At 39.2% G+C, this 14,646-nt stretch overlaps 1 protein-coding gene across 2 annotated transcripts in view; it reads right to left on the reverse strand.

Moving 5' to 3' along the window:
• LOC125465127 (glutamate receptor ionotropic, kainate 3) overlaps window positions 1–14,646 on the reverse strand; it is a 451,191-nt gene that overhangs the window by 371,087 nt on the left and 65,458 nt on the right. The window lies entirely within an intron of this gene.

Genomic DNA, 14,646 nt, shown 5'->3' on the forward strand with positions numbered 1-14,646 from the left:
GTTAGGAAAGTAATGGGAAACAGTTGTCTATTTATTTCTTGCAAGTAAAGCTGGAAGATGGAGTTGGCTAGCAATTTCCCATTTCTCTTGCTAAAAAGAGCAGCACAAATTTTCGGACACATTTACAAAAACAACAAGGAGGTAAAATCATGAGCTTCTAAATTTGAAGAATACGTGCTGTAGAACAGGCAACTGAATCAATGTATTCCAGGTCACCACTGTGATCAACCAAGGTCATGAATGACTACCACCCAGAAGTGAACTTCAATGGAATTATTAACACAATGAAAAGAGTCCATACCTATATGGAACAGACTTTCTGAGAGCCAGATTCAACGACTATCCATTTCTTTGTCTCTGCACGCAGATTTACAGATTTTTTACTCACTTTCCAATCATTACCATAAGGGGAGGGGAGCTAGATGTGAAGATGCTTTACACAGCGAAGGCATACTTATTAATTAGCAAGAACATTAGGCAGGAGCATTGTATTTTAATTAAACAGTTATGCTATTTTATATTAGATAACAAGGTGTAGAGCTGGATGAAGACAGCAGGCCAAGTAACATCGGAGGAGCAGGAAGGTTGACATTTTGGGTCTGGACCCTTCTTCAGAAATGGGGGAGGGAAAGGGGATTCTGAAATAAATAGAGAAAGGGGGATGCAGATGGAAGGTGGACAAAGGAACAGATAAGTGGAGAGGAGACAGACAGGTCAAGCCGGCGGGGATGGAGCCAGTAAAGGTTAGGATTGGTCAGTTAAGGGAAGACAAACAGGTCAAGGAGGCAGGGATGAGCCTGGTAGGTAGGAGGTGGGGTTGGGAATTGGTCAGTGAGGTGGGAGGAGCAGATAGGTGGGAGAAAAGACGGACAGGTCAAGGAGGCAGGAACGAGCTCGGCTGGTTTTTGGATGAGACCGGGGGTGGGGAGATTTTGAAGCTTGATATTTAATATTTAATACTACCTAGCTGATCAACATAATAGAAAGGAACATAACTCCATCACAAGTTGACCTTTAATCGTGCATATTTCCCATTTCTTTTAAAAGTATGGGGGTAAACTTGTTAGCCGGTGACAAACTTGCCACAGGTGGGTTAATTCACCGCATCACATGCAAGTGCAGACACGCTGACCTAATGGGATGTTCCCAACCTTGACATTGGTAACCCTAGTTGCAAGAAGAACTGGTCAATCAGATGCCAACAGCTTCTGCTTTTCAAGTTGAAGCCTATCCCTCAGGGAATTTGCAGTGAGAGGTAAGTAATTTTTATGCTCCTTTCGGGGATAAGAGATTGCAGAGAGAGTGAGGTCAAGAAATTTATAGGCAAGAGAATGGTTTTGACCCCTTCTGTGCTTTTGATAGACTTCAAACTGAGGTAATTGGAGGCTTCGCCATGTAATGTAGCAGGCAATTCGTGCTGGCTCCACATTTAGAAAGGAAGCAAACTTTCTTCTCTGCCAAGAAAGCATGTAATTGGGGAGATGATGATTTGAGGCCTCCAAGTGTCCATTAATTGACCTACTGAAGCCTGAATTAGTGATGATCTAAGAGGACTGCCCATTCACATTCTGGCCCAGAACTTAATTAGTGAAGTACTAAGAATTAGACAAGTACCTTGCTGGGGACTCCTGGTCCAATTATTCCGCTTTCTCCCAGCTCCCAGGAGGGGAAAATTCCAACCCTAAATGTCACAAATCATCATAACCATGATTAAGGATGTTTATGACTGATCAACCTAAATTCTATCAGATGAACAATTACACGTGAGTGCTAAGATTTTATGGACTGGAAATCCAAATCTATTACTGAGCAGGATATGGAATGAAGAAGTAAAACTGCCTGCTGTCTGCAGATTTAGTAAATTTCATTGAGAATGATGCACCTATACCAATGAACAAACTTGGCGGGTGGTTTGTGGCAGAATGCATTGAGTAGTTTGTCCATGTGGCAAGTGTTCATCTGCATGTTCAAAAAGTGTGTAGCACTCAATCATTAAAACGTGACATGGTCAAACCAACTACTGCTTTCATTCCCAAGGTCCATGATCATTTTGGAAGCCAATTTCTGAGGAGGTACTCCCTGTCACCAATTCATGGAAGAGCCTAGATTTCCATCTTCATTTCTGTGGGAATGATGGGAGATAATCAGAATAGCCTCACACGACAATTTCATACTGTAACTTCCAGCAGAATTTATTGGATGTCGGTCAGAAGTAGTCGTTTCCAAAGTTCAGGAGCTCTTTGATCAAATGTTGCCACCCACATCCCCTGAGGTAAACAATTGCATTCAAATACATTATCTTATGACAAAAATTGTTTTGAAATTCTGTGAAACACCTTGCAGGTTAAGATGAGATGATCATTTAAAGTTTTATCAAAATCCAAGAATGCACAACCTTGAACGTCACATCACAACATGCTCAATTCTTTTTGAACACTTGACAATTTTCAAAATTTAATTACCTAGCTATTGTTTGTAATTTCAATACAATTAACCAATTGTTGTACGATGTGAGGTATCGCACTTTGTCAGTTCCATGTTATGGGGAAGAAGATGTCAAAAATTGACTTCCAAGAGCCCTTGGGAATGTACCCGAAGTTGGAATTGAAGTGTACTCCCTGCGGAACCACTTTTCAGACACTTTTCAAAGTGACGCCGCAATATTGTTTTGTTATAAAAATTATATTGGCTCAGTGGTTAGCACTGCTGCCTCACAGCATCAGGGACCCAGGTTCAATTGTAGCCCCAGGAAACTGCCTGTGTAGTTTGCACATTCTCCACCAACTGCGTGGGTTTCTGCCGGGTGATTCAACTTTCCTCCGCAGTCCAAAGATGTGCAAGCTAGGTGGATTGGCTGTGCCAAATTGTCTGTAGCGTCCCATAGCCATGGGCAATGCAAGGATGGGCCTGGATGGGATGATCTTCAGAAGGTCTGTGTGGACATGTTGGGCCGAATGGCCTGTCTCCACACTGTGGGAATTCTGTGGAGATGTCCTTTATACAACCGATGTTAGATTAGAATTGTGAACTGTAGACAAATGCCACAGCATGTCGGCATGTCTACCATGAGGTCAGTGAACTGTACATTAGTACTACTTGTATAGCCCCCTTCGACATCAGTCAAGCTTTCGTGCTCTTAAGATGCTGCTTGGCCTGCTGTGTTCATCCACCTTCACACTTTGTTATCTTGGATTCTCCAGCATCTGCAGTTCTCATTTTCTCTGAACAATGGACAAGACTGTGACATAATTTTTTTATAAATCTGTTTCACAGAGATTTAATCATTTGAATGTCTAAATTGTATCAATATGGTAGAACATGTCAATGTAGCAAATGGCCTAAAGATCTTTAAAGAAACACTAATATTCTCCTTGTATTTGTAAAGCCACTGAATAGCTAATCTTTTTTTTCTTCAATAATTGTTCATTAGGAATGAATTCTGCCACAAACCACCTGCCAAGTTTGTTCATTGGTCTAGGTGCATCACTCTCAATGCAATTTACTAAATCTGCAGACAGCAGGCAGTTTTACTTCTTCATTCCACCACTAGGCCAGTATCTATTGCCCAGAATCAACCACATTATGGAGTTTAGAGTTGCACATAGGCCAGCCTTGGGGGCATTAGTGAACGAGATGAGTTTCTGTGACAATTGTCTGTGGTCACCATTATGTAAGCTCTTTTCTGCCAGTTCGTTTGTATTGAACTGATACTTCAGCATCTAGGCTTCAAACCTAGGAACCCAAAATACTAGGGTTCTTGATTCACAGATTAGTAACTTGTTTTCTAATTCATGTGTGGGATGTGGGAATTACTAGCTGGTTAGCATTTATTGTCTGTCCCTAACTGCCCTTGAGAAAGTGGTGGCAAACAGCCTACTTGCAGTCCACCTGCTGAGGGTTGACCCGTAATGCCATTAGGGAGGGAACACCAGGATATTGACCCAGCGACAGTGAAGCAACGGTCACATACTTCTGAGTCTGGATGGGAGGAACTTGAAGGTGGTGGTGTTCCTATATATCTGCTGCCTTTGTCCTTCTAGATGGAAGTAGTCGTGTGTTTGGAAGGTGCTGTTTGAGGATCTTTGGTGAATTTCTGCAGTGCATCTTGTAGATAGTACACACTGCTGCTACTGACCATCAGTGGCGAAGGGAGTGGATGCTTGTAGATGTAGTGCCAATCAAGCAGGCTGCTTTGTCCTGGATGGTGTCAAGCTTCTTATGTGTTGTTGGGGCTGCACTCATCCAGGCAAGTGGGGAGTATTCCATCACACTCCTGACTTGTGCTTTGTTGATGGTGGACAGGCTTTGAAGAGTCAGGAGGTGAGCTACTCGCAGCAGTATTCCTAGCTTCTGATCTGCTTTGTAGCCACTGTGTTAATGTGGTGAGTCCAGTTGAGTTTCTGGTCAAAGATAACCCCAGGATGTTGATAGTGGGGGATTCAGTGATGGCAAAACTGTTGAATTCCAAGTGGTGGGTAGATTGTCTCTTATTGGTGATGGTCATAGCCTGGCATTAGTGTGGCATGAATGTCACTTGCCACATGTCAGCCCAAGCTGGATATTGTCCTGATCGTGTTGTATTTGAACATGGATTGCTTCAGTATCTGAGAAGTCATGACTGGTGCTGAACATTGTGCAATCATCAATGAATCTCCTCACTTCAGACCTTATGATGGACAGAAGGTCATTGATGAAACAGCTGAAGATGGTTCTGCCCAGGACACTACCTTGAGCAACTCCTGCAGAGATGTTCTGGAGTTGAGATGACTGACCTCCAACAACCATGGCCATCTTCTTATGTGTCATGTATGGCTTCAACCACCGGAGAGTTTTTTCTGATACCATTGATTTCAGTTTTGCTCAGGCTCCTTGATGGAAAACACAATTAAGTGCAGCCTTGATGGTCAAGGGCTGCCGCTCTCACCTCACCTCTTGAATTCAGCTCTTTTGTCCATGGTTGAACCACGGCTGTAATGAGATCAGGAGCTGAGTGGCATCACTGAGCAGGTTGTTGCTGAGCACGTGCTGCTTGATAACAGTGTTGATGACAGCTTCCATCACTTTGCTGATGATTGAGAATAGGCTGATGGAGCAGTAATTTGCCCAGGTTGGATTTGTCCCGCTTTTTTATGTACAGGACATAGTTGGGCAGTTTTCCACATTGTTGGGTAGGTACTAGTTTTGTAACTGTATTGGAACAGCTTGGCTAGGGGAACGACATGTTCTGGAGCACAAGTCTTCGGTACTATTGTCGGAAAGTCGTCAGGTCCTGTGGCCTTTGCAGTATCCAATATCCCTAACCATTTCTTCATGGCACGTGGAGTGAATCGAATTGGCTGAAGACTGGCATCTGTAATGCTGGGGACCACTGGAAGAGGCCGAGATGGATCATCTACTCAGCACTTCTGGCTGCAGATTGCTGCGAATGCTTCAACCTTATCTTTTGTATGATGTGCTGGGCTCTTCCATCATTGAGGATGCGGATATTTGTGGGGTGTCCTCCTCCAGTGAGTTATTTAACTATCAACCACTATTCATGAATGGATGTAGCAAGTCTGCAGAGCTTAGATCTGATCCTTTGGTTGTGGGATAACTTAGCTGTCTTTCTCACTTGCTGCTTAAGCTGTTCCGGATGTAAGTAGTCCTGTAGCTTCTCCAGGTTCACATCTCATCTACAAATATGCATGGTGCTGCTCCTGACATGTCCTCCTGCACTCCTGCTCAATTCTGCTGCTTTTGATGGCCCACAGCACCTCATGGATACCCAGTCTTTAGTTGCGAGATCCGTTCAAAATCTGTCCCCTTTAACACGGTGATAGGACCACACAACATAATGGAGGTTATTCTCAATGTGAAGACAAGACTTAATCTCCACAAGAACTCCACAAGCACTAAAAGTGAACCAATTGGCATCATCTGACAATCTGAAAGTTTCATGGTCACTCTTACTGATACCGTCATGCGTAGATACATCTGCAGCTGGCAGATTGTTAAGAATGAGGTCAAGTATGTTTTCCCCTCTTGTTGGTTCCCTCACCACCTGCTGCAGACCCTGACAAGCAGCTTATATCCTTTAGAACCTGACCAGCTTGTTCAGTAGTACTGCAGCCACTACACTATTTTTTCTCCATGCTACATAGCTATCATGGTGAATGTCTATATGTTCTTTAATTAATACTTGCTAAGTGGCTCTCACAGGCATAGCTGATGTTCATTCCCCTGGCTACTCTGAGAACATATTGGTAAACAATCCTCCTGGCCCATCAGCAATGGTTTGGTATGGCTGAATGGTTGTGCTGTACATTCAAGAAGACTGTTAAGAGACAATATATCTGTGGGGATGGAACTGCATATCAGCCACAGGACAGGTTTATATTCCTAAATAAAAGTGAACCAATTGGCATCATATGACAATCTGAAAGTTTCATGGTCACTTTTACTGATATAAACATTTACTTCCAAATTTTATCGACAAATTCAAGTTCTTAAATGTGCAACAATAGGATTCCATCTCCTTTTCTCTAAATTATTATTCCAGGCCTTTCTTTTACTAATTCAGGACTACAACTACTGTACCAATGTACTCAGCAATATCGACAACTGTCAACATAATTGAAGAGGTCTAATATATTGAAGATAAAGCATAATTATCCTCTTGTTCCTGGTTAATGTGCCATGCATAAATATTTAAGTTCATCAAAAATACAACGGCTCCAAATCACTGGCTCATACAGCAGATTGTACATTAAACAAAGAAAGCACTGTGGTCAATAAATAACTACTGAACATGTGAATTCTTACAACATTCAATGGACACTTTTATATCTGCTATTTTCCCATTGTGAAAATAAGCAGGTCACTGTATCAAATTAAATATTAGTAAAGGAATTTTATATAAACACTATGGGATGCATTTTGCAATCAGTAGCATTCAGTGCTCACAAAACTTATAGCTGCCCATTGATATTTGTTGACTTTTAGACTAAACCTTTGTTATCACTAGTCAAAAACAGGATGGTGTCTGTTGTCGGGAATCTGATATCTATGTTATCAGGGCAAGCATCAGCACTGCCCTTCAATCGGATTGAGGAAATTTTACAGAGACATGCAGAATATATCTATTTTGAAATATTTCATTCAATGGTAAATCATGTGCATAAAGTGAGCTGAAGAGATGGAATTAAGACAACGGGAGGGAGATAAAAGGGACCAAACACAAAAATAAAAAAAAAGTTTTTGTCTATTTTTAGATCTGCAACAATAATTTTAAGCAACTTTCCAATATCAGAGATCGTTTTAACAACGATTAAGCATTATCACTGCGCCAAAAAATCATTAACGTTTGAATGGGCAGACTAACATTTTCTGTCACACACGTAGTATGCAAGTATTGTTATTTTATGTCATTTATATGTTTGTACATTGTGCGTCTGTGTGAATTATTTGTGTAGCAAAGCTTGTGGAGGGGCAGGGAAAATTTACCTACAACTTTTTGATTTCCATATATACCTGGAAGTATTCTAGCACAACAAGATGATGTCTGATTTATTATTTCAGAATGGTGAGCATGAACTTGTTTACCCTTATTCTAATGAAAAATATGGATGAATAATTTTGCATTCAGTTACGCTACTAACAATATTTGCCGAACATATATTGCAGTAGACATTTGACTTTATATGCTTCGAAGCAATTGGAAAACAATCACAGCTTTTATAATTTGTTTTAATACACTATATAAATTTTTAAAAAAAATTATTGGAAACAATCTAAAATCAATATTAGCTTTAGGAACTTAATAAATAGAGTATAAATATCTTGGGAAATCATATGAATGATGCAAACAATGATCTAATTTGTGTGATTAAAGTTAAATTAAAGTTGAACTTTTTCTTTCATTTTCAATCAACTGAGATATAGTATGTTCTAAATACTAGACATCCCATCTGTATAGAAGTTATAATGTTCAGTAATGTTAATTACCTGTGTGAATTCCTTAATACCTGCATATACAGATAATCTAGATACACAAATTAGATGTATTGTGTGCTTGTTCTGACCTCAATGACCTTGAAAAATCTATTTTAGCAACATCTATTTTAAAGTTGTTAAATCAATAAAAAGGTGCCTATTTGAGAAGACAATAAGAAAAAAAAACATTATTACTGCTTGGTCATTTCTAAATCAAAAACATTATTTCATGCATCATACAAAATACAGATCTTGAGTGATATTGATAGAAAATGATGAATCATTCAAATTTGATCTCTCTCAATAAAATACCAGTAATATAATTCAGAGCAAAGATATAACAGCCATCTTGAATCTCAGATGGAGGTTGACATCATCCCAGAGCATGCTGGGACATAATAGATAAACAATTGCTCCAAAAATGCAGTTTATTGTGTTCAAATAAAATATATTCAAATGTTATTTTAACCATTGTATTCAAGTTCCACAAAAAAAGAGAAAATTAATTCAATAGCTGGAGTATTTTCAAAAGAAAATTAGTAGTATTAGTTTCAAACCTCCTCAAATGCTTTAATGTTATTGACCCTTCATTTGTTGCATTTCAGTTCTATAATTGGCTTTGATGCTTGTAGGTAAGGAAGTGCAAAACCATGGTAAGGTTATCGCTGCTGATCATTATTCATTGCCCCCTACTGGGAAGTGATTGTATTTGAAGGCCAGGTCTCTTCAGCATTTCGGTAATCTTAACGTCACTCAAATGTTGGAAATCTAGAAGATCGCGTTCAAATGTCTTTAAATGGAAAGTAATCAGGGAGGATGAAAAGCATGTATGTGTTTTTAATGAGCACCAAGCCATCTCAAGGGAGTGCAGGGCCCAGGAAATATCACATTTTGAGACATCTTCCCCTCCTCCCCTCACCTTTCTCCATCTTTTCCTGCTATTTCACAAGGAAAGGTCTCTGAAATAACTCCCATCACCAAGTCACCCTTTGTTTACACATGGAGAATCCTTGTCATTTATCCAGTTTCATCAGAGTCAGCTCTCAGGGTGATCAGAATCTCTGACACTCCTGTTTATACCTGTCAGCCAGGGCTCCCTGAGTGAACCAGATTAACATCTCCAATCAGGGAACACATTTCTATATGGTTGACTTGGATGACCTTGTTACAATCACTCCGTAGAAAGAATAGAGGAATAAGCTAGTTTCTAATGGGCTGTTTTTCATGAACAATGTTTCAGAAAGCTCAACATCTGCACTATATTAGGCATTTCTCTTGGGAATATAGATGCAACAATCAAGCTGAACTGGAAACTAAACTGTACAAGAGGTGGCACAGTGCAACCATGTATTCAAAGCGAAAGCTGCATCCTGGCTTCTAGTTCCTCACAAGTGCCAATCGTGCCAGCATATTACCCAGTGCCCACCGAACCCCCAAAAATAATTGCAGGAGCTAACGTTGTTGCTCTATTTCTCTCCATCCAATAAATGGTAATGAATGGGTCAATTGGATTAAACTGATCCCCAACTGAGCTCAAATGATGCCTTTCCATCACGGCATTAACTGCCATACTAATTGCTGAGATTCACCTGTAAAGTGTGTGCAGAGTGCTTATATGCATGAAAGTTCTTTTCACACAGCAATAATCATTTCTCAAAATTATAAATGTATATCACTTTTTCTTCAAATCTTGACTTCATAGGTACAATCTATGATTCTATCTATGAAATTAAGATTGGAAGAAAAGATGGTATTTGCTTATAATTGCAATTACTTGTCAATTATGAAGGATGACATTGCAGAGTACTTGGAAGTGCACTGTAAAATAGGTCGAGTCAGCACAGTTTTGTCAAAATTAGATCACAGAAGTATTAGAATTCTTTGAGGAGGTAATGAGGAAGTTAGACAAAGGCAAGCTAGTGGATGTACTCTATTTGGATTTTCAGAATACCTTTGATAAGGTACCAACACAGGAGGCTGCAGAATAAGATGAGATGTTTGTGTTAGGGGCAAGGAAATAGTATGAATAGAGGATTGGCTGACTGACAGAAAGCAGAGGGTAGGGATAAAGGGATCATTTTCAGGATCGCAGCAGGTGATAAGTGGAATTTCACTGGGGTCAAAGCTGGGACCATTACTGTTCACATTAAATATTATTAATCTGGACGAAGGAACTGAGGACATTTTGCGAAGTTTGCACATTTCACAAAGATAGATAGAGGATAAGTAGTGCTGAGGAAGTGGGGATGCTGAAGAAGGACCCGGACAGGTTCAAAGAGTTGGGAAAGAGGTGTCAGACGGAATACAATGTGGGAAAGTGTGAGGTTTGCACTTTGGTAGGAAAAATGGAAGAATGCACCACTTTTTAAAGAAGAAAAGCTTTGGAAACCTGAAGCTCGAAGGACTTGGGAGTTCTACTTTAGTGTTCTCTTAAAGTTAACATGCCAGTTCAGTTGACAATTAGGGAAGCAAATACAATGTTAGCATTCATTTCAAGAGGACTAAAATACAAGAACAGAGACGTACTGCTGAGGCTGTATAAGTTTCTGGTCAGACCACACTTGGAATATTATGTGCAGTTTTGGGTCCTGTATTTAAGGAAGGATGTGTTGGCATTTGAGCGGGTTCAGAGGAGGTTTACAAGAATAATCTTGATGATGAAGCGTTTGTCTTATGAAGAGTGGTCGAGGAATCTGGTTCTGTGCTCTATGGAATTTAAAAGGATGAGGGGAATCCCATTGAAATTTAAAGAATACTGAGACACCTGGATCGAGTGGTAGTGGTGAGGATGTTTCCCCGAGTAGGGCCCAAGTGTACAGCCTCAGAGAGAAAACAAGACTCTTTATAACTAAGATGGGAAGGAATTTCTTCAGCCAGAGAATGGTTAGTCTGTGGAACTCATTGCCACAGAAGGCCTTGGAATCCAAATCATGGAATGTATTTAAGACAGAGATAGATTGTACCTTGATTAGTAAGTGGATCAAGTATTACAGGGAGAAAGCAAGAGAATCTGGTTGAGAAACATATCAGCCATGATCGAATGGCAGAGCAGACCCGGGCTAAATCACATTATTCTGCTTCTATAGCTTATGGTCTTATATTTTAGCTTCCAACTAAAGAAAATATCAGTTTAACACATTATTGAAGAACCACTTTGCAGACAATTGAAACTGTCACAAAAGTATCAGTAAGAATCAAAGGCTTGATGGATCTTCTACATGTCAATTACAAACACTGAAATTAGATTTAAAGAATTTCCTACAACATAATTTTAGCGAAGCATGATTATATCGAGACAGCATTTGTTTCACTAAATCTAGTTGCTCTTTCAATAAACAAGACTGTTCACTGAGTTTTGAGATTCCATACATTACAGAACAGCTGAATGAATGATCTAAATATTGCTGTGCTTCTGTTCACCAAATCTCCATTGTTTGGTGTGTTTCTTCTAGAGTTCCAGGCTTCACATTGCACTTTCATACAGAGGTAGAAGAAAACCTGCAAGCTTTTTTGACAAAGCTAATGTTAAATTTTCTTGCAGTGAATCAGTGTGGCCACAAGAACATAATATGAACAAATTATTTTAACTAACTCGCTTCACAATTGTTTACTAATAACAAAGAAAATTGGTCTATTTGCATCTGCATCTGCAGTTCCCATTATCTCTGGTCTATTTGCATGTTTTCTTTGCTTCACTCAACATCATATTTGGCGCCCATATTGGAATTTTTGTAGCTTAATTTTATCCTTTGGTACCTAAGCAATTGCTAAACAGTTCTTCCTTTTCATTGATAGACCATAAATGCAGAAAACTGGGGAGGATGTGCTTGAAGCACAAGTCGAAAGTTGTTATCTCACCTTGCCATGACGTTCTGTCCACTCTTCTGATACTATGTGATATTAGGCATTGTACTCAGCTGTTTCTTTGAAAGGTTATGCAGCTGGTTTGAAATACCGCATCTAACATAAAACAACAGCCATGATTAAAATCTCTATATCATAATGCCAAAGGATGCAGGGTGAGTTAGCATCCATGGTGCCTTATTGGGATTTGAGTTACAAAGAGCTGGCATATTTAATACCAGGGTCATACTATCCATCGAGACTTCCTGAACTTAGATGACTTTGAGAGTGTGAGGATTTTAGATATTCATGATAACTTACATAGTTAAGATATTCTGTCTGCCACCTTTTAATCCCTTTTTTAAATAAACCACTTATGTTTCGATGATCTGATCAACACAACAATATTAGACAATTCTATTCATGCGTTTTTTTTTGTCTACAACAAGTTTATTAAATGGGGAATAGTCTGTTGGTCATAGGGGTCAACCTAGTTAGAACAGAATTGTTGTATTTATGTGTTGCATTGTTGCGCTATTTCATGTGGCTATATCTGTCATTTCGGATTTAAATAGACTAGAAATCAATCAGAACATTTCCTGCATTACAGAATGTACCCATTAACCATAATTTAATTATACAAGCACTTTGTTTTTTATCAAAACAGCATGGGATCACTAATGGACATTATCATCAAGGGACGTAATTGTATTTTCGTTCATTCATATAAAAGACTAAGAGAATACATGTTTTGTCACTTGGCTGAATTGACCGTTTTATTTCTCAGGACCAGACATCATGTGGGCTTTAGCTTCAGCTTAAGTAAATGTGAAAGGGCCTTGAGTGCACAAAATAAACATCTGAAAAATACAGTGTTGCTTCTTCAATAATGTGTTAAACTGATATTTTCTTTCATCTGAACTTTTGTTTGCCGATGGAAACCTTGGAAAACAATCAAACGACCCATCACTGTCACTTAAGAATATGTTTTCGTCCAAGATGGACAATGGGGATTTAATTATGAACAGTACGACTTTGAGAGATCAAGTGTGCTTCAGGGAATTGATTTTCAGAATGTATTTCAACAAATTTATTGGAATATGAGGTCAATGTTCACAGAAAGAAAAGGAAAGCAAACTTCATTGTTCGCTTTATTTTAGTTTGGATTAATAAGACTAAATACGAATGTAGACCTTAACCACTTTGGTGACAGGAAGTTGCTATTAAGTGTTAAAATACCATGGCAAAAATTAGAAAGGAACAGATCCCCACATAAGGTGCAATGACTGTTGCATAGCCTGTGAAGCATTGCAATAGATTAATCACTTTTTGATCTGACAAGGAGTAAATTGGTTATTTTCTGTTCAAGCTCCATTATGTTCATGCAACAGATTAGGATAAGATCTGCCTTCAGTATTCACCCTGTTGAAAATTCTGGTGAATGCTTTGTGAAGCATGCATCAGAATATATCGTAATAAATGAATGAGAAAAAAATGTTATTTTTATTTCGTTGCTATCTGCATAATGTTACTTGATTTGTTTTTATTTTGCAAATCTGACTAGCTCATGTAATTTTACAATGATTTGTGCCATTTTAATGAAAATGCAATGTTCTCTCATGACATTCACAGCTACTGGCATACACTGTGACGATGAAACTGTTGGTAGGGTTGGGGTTTTTTTTGGCTAAAAGAGAAAGTTGTCTGAGTCAGCACTTCCTGAAGTTTAATAATGGTGACTAAACCATACAGTCCTACAAAAGAAAGCCATTTGATTGTCTATGACTCTGCTGACTATTTAACAGACCAGTTAAATAGTTCCAATCCTCAGCTTTTCTACAATTATCCTGACCAAGAGGTCTCAGCAAATATCCATCCAATTGTCATTTGAAAGCTATCACGTAATTTGATTCTGCCAATTATAAACTGGTCAACAGTTTATCAACCCTTAACTACTCTCCTCAGTGTTAAACACTGTTATCAAGAAAAATAAAGTTAAAAGACTAGCTTCTTTTCCTGAAACTTTTGACGTTTAAAACATGATGGATGAGGCTTATATCTATAGAGGGTGTCTTTGAAAATGTATTCTCTCTCGTGAGGACATAGTAAGAACTACAGATGCTGGAGTCAGAGATAACACAGTATGGAGATGGAGGAACACAGCAGGCCAGGCAGCATCAAAGAAACAAGAAAGTGAATGTTTCAGGTCGGGACCCTTCTGGGTCCTTGGTCTACTGTATTCCTCCAGCTCACACTCTGTTATCTCTGTTGTGAGGGCCTTTATAAAAAGTCGAGTTAATGTTTTGAATCCAGTATGACTGTTCCTCAGAACCTTCTTCAGTTATATCGGACTCAAAATGTAAATTCTGTTCCTTTTTCCACAGATGCTGCCAAACATGTGGGGTTTCTCCCCACAAAAGGCATTATCTTTTTTTAAAATCAGATTTTCAGTATTGTGTTTTAGTTGCAAAAGGTCAGCCTTTCTCCCATTTGACCATGATGTGGAGGTGCTGGTGTTAGACCCTGTGGTGGGCAAAGTCAGAAGTCACATGACACCAAGTTATAGTCCAACAGGTTTATTTGAAATCACAAGCTTTTGGAGCGCTGCTCCTGCGTGAAGTGAAGTGAAGGAGCTTCTCCTGATGAAGGAACAGCGCTCCGAAGTCATGTAATTTCAAATAAATATGTTGGACTATAACTTGGTGTCGTCTGACTTCTGACTTTGTCCATTTGACCATGTCCACATAGATGAATCCACCTGAGCAACATTGTCTGTCACACAAAAAGCCTGTTGAGTTTAGATAGAAGGTCCATACATATGTTGAAGGTCTA

Source organism: Stegostoma tigrinum, chromosome 24 (genome assembly GCF_030684315.1).
Source record: "Stegostoma tigrinum isolate sSteTig4 chromosome 24, sSteTig4.hap1, whole genome shotgun sequence".
Lineage (NCBI taxonomy): Eukaryota > Metazoa > Chordata > Chondrichthyes > Orectolobiformes > Stegostomatidae > Stegostoma > Stegostoma tigrinum.